The 6,074-nt window shown below is 38.8% G+C and overlaps 1 long non-coding RNA gene across 1 annotated transcript; it reads left to right on the top strand.

The window, feature by feature from the left end:
* Window positions 1–1,309: 1,309 nt before the first annotated feature.
* Window positions 1,310–3,840, top strand: LOC105287961. Its single transcript, XR_895524.3, has 2 exons — window positions 1,310–3,485; window positions 3,628–3,840. It is a non-coding gene; the product is annotated as an uncharacterized LOC105287961 (long non-coding RNA).
* The last annotated feature ends 2,234 nt before the right edge of the window (window positions 3,841–6,074 follow it).

Raw genomic sequence — 6,074 nt, 5'->3', positions numbered from 1 at the left:
AGAGAGAGAGAGAGAGAGAGAGAGAAATAGACAATAATAATGCAGACTGGACACCCGTCCAAACGTCTCCTTGATGTGACTGGTCTGCATTAGGGCTGACAGAGCATACACGTACCACTATCATAGATAGAACATGCGTTAGATGGGGTAGGAAATGTAATGCGCACACCCTACGTTTCCTCTCGACATTCCCTAAACTCGGGAAACCCTCTGTGAACCCTTCTGCCTCTTCTCCCTCCACTTCTCTCGAGTTTCCTCATCTTTCTCTTTCTCTATCTATCTATCTTCCTCTCTTTCTTCCTCTATCTTCTCTCGGTTTCTCTCGTGATCTCGCCGTTCCCTTCTCTGGGTTCTCTCGAAAGCTCATGAATTTCCAACACACCGCCACCCTGCTCGCTTTGCGTCGCGTTAACTCGAGTACCCCACGTTTGTCTACGCAAACACTCGCATATTTACGCGAAGGGATACACATAATTAGATACGTACCTACGGACCCAGGCCAGCGAGTTAGCACGTACGTGCTGGTACAGATCGTGCATGCATCCGTACATGCTCTGCGTTCGCTCTGCGTAGGTGTAACCGAGCATGTCCGTAAAAGAGTTTGTTTTCACCTCAGCGAATATAGAATACCATAAAAATTTGTCGACGAATACAAAGGAAGTTGGAAATGCAATTACTTCCAAAATCTTTCTGCATTCACGATTCGAGGAAATACAAGGATATCATTTATTATGACTTTTAGACGGTACACTCTAAATAATAAGTGTTTAAAATTTCAAACACTTTCGTTGTCGCCGTTTTCAAGATGTTTATTAATGTTTGACATTTCAAACATTTATAAGTGTTGGGTTTGTGGTTGGTGTTTAATTATATTACACGCGTAAGGTGTTTGATTTTCTACTTAATTGGAATTTCCTGCAAATCCTGCAAATGTTTATATGTTTTAAGTCTAACGAATTTGTTGGCGCGTAGTGGATGAATTGGTTCCTAGAGCGAGAGATTACTGCATCTTAGTCCGACCATCAGATTATCGGATATTCCCAGTGTATCGCGATTTAATAAATACCTTGTTAGGCAACTCTTGCTCGCGAGAAACTGCGCCGCGAGCGCCATCTGGTTTGTTAAAATTTTGTAAGAATTCAGTGCTTAAGTTTGTAAGTGTTTGTTTCATAAGTATGTAATTAGAAAGTGTTTGAAATATAAATTTGTTTGACTTTCTAATAATCAAACACAAATTGTGTTTTATTTTGTTCTCGTTTAAAAATCAAACGTATATATCTGTTTAATTTGACTCATGTTTGATTTTAGCAAAACAATTTTAATATATGTATAGCAATGTTTGATACAAAAGTGTTTGAAACTCAAACGCTTTTCCACTTACGTTTGATAAGTCAAACATTATTTCTGCTTAAATGTGTATAATTCAAACACTTACGACGAATCCATTTTTAGTTTTTTAATCGACTAAAATGCGGATGAATAAATGTTCTCACGGATATCTCCAATGCTATTCAGAGAAAACATCTTCGACAGTAAATTTTATTTTCTTATGCATTATTATTCGCATCGACGTATTTCTTATTTACCTTGCGCTAAGTAATTAACGTAATTGATGCGCAAATTGTTTAAAAGAACCATCGATTGCTCAAGAATATCATTAAATACAATTCTCTTCCTGTTATAAGGAAAACTATTTTCACATTTCTTGATACTAACAACGCGGATAATTTTTAATGCGTTGCTGGCGTCTGTCACAGGTTTTAATTCATCTACGGTTCGCTAGCGAGTTATTTATTTGTGGCACGTATCCGTGACATTTTGCAGCTGCAACTATGAATTACGAGTGCGGGCAGAGATTTAAATGAAAATTGACGATGACAAATCGTCGAATTTCGTCAAAATAAAATATCTCTGTATTTGTTCTCGTGCGCTTCTCTCTTCCGATATAACCACATCGCTCTTTTTTTATATTATTTTTATATTATTTTTTTATATTAAGTGCCTTTCTATCATAACATCAATTTATCTATGTATTTTTAATAATTCACTTCTATAAATTTACAGACAAAAATTCAATTTACATGAGAAAGTCCGCTTTGCATCGCACGTCTTACCTAAGAATTCGCCTGCTGCGTGTATGCATAGTCGTGCAGGTGCTGTAAAGTTTCTACCAAGTATCCGGCGTTTAACGATGAGTTCCCCACTAGCGTTCTCTCGCTTGTAGTGGTTCGGGAGACGCGCGGTAGCGCATCGTCGAGGATAAGGGCATAAATTCGCACCCACCTCGCGGCATATATCGTCGCGTACTTTATGCTCGCTCCCGACTACTATATCTTTGCGTCTGACGTGAGAGAGGCGTCGTAAGGATCGCGCGAGGAAACGCAGCGAGCATTTCAATTGCTTACTTCGATGCGTTCGGTTGCGCTCTTGCAAACGAAAGGAGTGCGCCTCGCCTCTTTCGCCCGCTCTAGAATTTGCAATTCCCACACGCGTAACATCGAAACTGAAGCGCGTGTATGTCCATATTTCCGTTCCTGCTACACGCATCTCCCTTTGAATTCGACACGGGGAAAAAAGGCCAAAGCCGCGTGCCGAGGGAGAATAACGCGGCCGATAACGCCGCCACGATGGATTCTCGGTGGAGCAGTTTACGAAGTCGTACACGCTGCGGGAAGTAAACTCGAAGAGGGCTTATCTTGAGGCCAGATAACAGCAAGAATAACAAAAGTGAAGACGCAGGTTCGACATGTTGATTTTACTTCGCCGTTTCCCGGTGGTGACCCTTTCGTTTGAGAATTATTCAAGATTTGACACGCCATATCTTACTCTTCCGTTACACAAGAAATAATTTGTATTATCCGTAATCAAAAATCTGAGAGAGAGAAAAAATATTACATTCGACACGTTAAGCTACGTCAAATGCGGAGTTAAACACTGTGAAAAAGACTTGCAAATGCTAATTCATGAGAGGAAAGAAATCTTGACGTGCTAGTCATTTATCATGGCTTGCATGACGAATGTGAACAGATTATTACAGACATTACATGAAGCTATACGTGAGACATTCTCTGTAAAGAAACAATTCTTGGGATTTTGCGTAAGACTCGGCAAGTTGAATGATGATCAAATTCCAGCCGTTTGGGTTGGAGAATTGCAATTAATCATTTATTATTTCACGTGACGGATAAGGATAGATTTCGTGGGCCATTACGCTCGCACGTATGACGCGTTACTAGTAGTAAGCGCCAAGAACTCGAAGAACGTCCTCGCGATTTTCCTTTCACCGGCAGTCCACGAGCAGTCCGCTACGCCGGGACGAAATGGGAGAGGGGGCTCTCTCCTTGAGCCGAGAATTTCCTTTTGTCGGTGTCGCGAAACGGACCCAGTGTCACAAAAGCTCGAATAACGCGCGCTTCCCCGGGAAGTTTCTCCTCCTCCATCTCTTCTCCGTCTCTCTGTCGCGCTTTTCAAAACTTGTATCCGAGGTGGGTTGAATGCCGATAATGTCGAGGGGAGGGTGCCGCTTATTTGTCTGCTCAGCTTGGCGGAACGCAATTGTTACGCTCGCGGCGGGCCCTCTCATCGCTAATGTGATTGCGTTGTTTGCTAACCTGGTGATGTGTTTAGCTAGCGACTCCACACATGAAAGGTGAGCAGTCAATACTGGCCGCAGTCCATATCGACCGATCGGACGCGGTGGGCCGTAAGTGAGCCATCGATCGAATCAGTGATCCCGAGCGTAGATCGACAGGATCCCATTTCTCATCGGATGGAAGTGTGAGTGCAAGTGCGAACACGCGAGGGAGGAAAAACGCAAGAAAGTGGAACGGAACAGACCAAGTGAAAAGAAGGATGATTAAGAGGATAACAGAGTACAGTAAGCCGAAGGTTTGGTGCCCGCGGGAGGATTACCACTTGCCTCAGGATGGTATTTCCATGTCTATCACTTCCGCCTTCCCGAGCTCGAACAGCGAGAAGAGCGAGATCGCGATTTATCGCAGCACCGGGATGAAGCGTCAAGATGATGGAACTTTTGTTTTGCAGCCCTCGAAGGCGACCGTCATCGATGCAAAATGTTACAGGTACATTAATTAGTATTTTGGAGGGGACTTGAATAGTTCGAGACTCCTTTAATTTCTCTATTAAATTACTCCTTGAGTTATACGAAATCCAAAAAAGCTTTAACGATATGGACATACTATTATAAAAGCACATAATTGTAAGCTGACGTGTTTTAAGACACGCATACTGATATTGCTTTATCGCTTTTAATTATTCATAGAAAATATACATATCTATTTATAGGAAATTATATATACGTCATATGCGGAAGTATAAAACTTCGCACATATGATAGAAACTTTAAGACTTTTAATAGACATGAAATAAAAACATAATTCAGAACATTCTTCCATCCATATAAACCACGAATTTTTCTAACAATTCTTCCGGAAACTTTAGCTTAATAAAAATTCTTATGTAAACATAATTTCATATTATTGTTTTATATTATTATATCATCATAGTTATTAATAGACAAATGATCGTCTTATATTATTTTTTCTACAATTGTTTATAATAATTATATATTATATTTATTTGCTATAGAAATTATTGACAAAACTTTCTCATTTGCCACAAATACGCTGCGATTTCCGACGAGATAACTGACAGAAACGTATTCGGATTTACTACGCGTCGCTTTGTAACGGTCCACCGATTGGCAGATTTGGTCGGCTGGAAATATTGAATAATTTAGTGCTAAGTTCTATTACTCCGCTCGATCAACTAATTAACTAATCGCGCGGCAAATGCGATATGATTCATAGTAGGTACGCGGTTTGCCTGCACGCAAATCTACTAGATAATTTAAGAAGAAAGGTAAATTTCATTAATAACTCTACGAATATGATTCGCGAAACGTTGTGAAATATTTAATTCTTGCTCATTTTTTCATACTTCCCAATGCGCAATGCTTAAACGCGCATTTATATTGTTCTTATCTAAGTAGAAAATCAAGTTCAGTCGGTTCGACTGAATTAAAATGGAGATTTATACAGGAATAAAATTAAAATCTGAATGGAAAAAATATTTAAATGAAAATTTGTTCACTTATCGAGACCTAAACCTATTTTTTCTCTGCACTTTCTGTAATGTTTTAATTTACAGCTTTCATTTTGTACGCGATATTTCTTATCTAAATAGAAAATTGAAATTACAATTATGATTAAAATAAAAATAAAAGCTTAAAATCAATTTGAACAAGGAATAACCTTCGGATATGTACTTACTATTATATATGATTGTATAGATAAAAGCTGAGAGAGAGAAATATTTATTTTATTTTAAAATCTATATTTATTTCTTTTAAATAAACTTTCAAATAGACTTTTTAAGTGACTATTATCCTCGTTATTTGCAATTATAATCATTTTATGTATGCTTATTCAAGCTTCAAATTTCCAAGTCTAAATTACAGTTTATTTATTATTTAAACAAGAGAGCACGCGATTTCACCGTAGTAAACATAGTAAAACTTTGTTGAAGTTTAAATAAAACAAAATGTAATATATATAAAACAAGATGAAAAAATTATCTTTATACAATATAATGTACATGCACAAATATTTTATATATAATTTTGAAGTAATGTACAACACAAAATTCATAGACGTCGGTAAATACGAGATTGTTTCAAGTATCACAAATCAATGTCATTAATTATAATACATCTCAAAAGAAGTTATAACGTCAGACATAACAATATACGTGTTGCACGCGAATAATCCGCGTTTAGTGGTTAAAGATCATGAATTTGCGAATTGCATTTGCGGAGCTTCTATTACGCAAAGTAGGGCGTCCGAACCAGCTGTAACAATTGAAGCGAAACAAAGGCCCGGCCAACACCCCGTGCCAAATGAAAACATGGCGCGCAACTCGTCTCTAATGAAACGGTGCGCTCGGAAGGGAACGCTCGGATAAAACCTGATGTCGGTACCCGGGTCTCGTTTTGGACGTTGTTCACGTGCACCTTCGCGGAGAATTTTGCGCTCGGTATTCCTCAACGCATGCAC

This window comes from Ooceraea biroi, chromosome 2, assembly GCF_003672135.1.
Source record: "Ooceraea biroi isolate clonal line C1 chromosome 2, Obir_v5.4, whole genome shotgun sequence".
Taxonomy (NCBI): Eukaryota; Metazoa; Arthropoda; class Insecta; order Hymenoptera; family Formicidae; genus Ooceraea; species Ooceraea biroi.
Note: the sequence above shows the minus strand (reverse complement) of the source record. Positions and strands in the feature narration are given on the sequence as shown.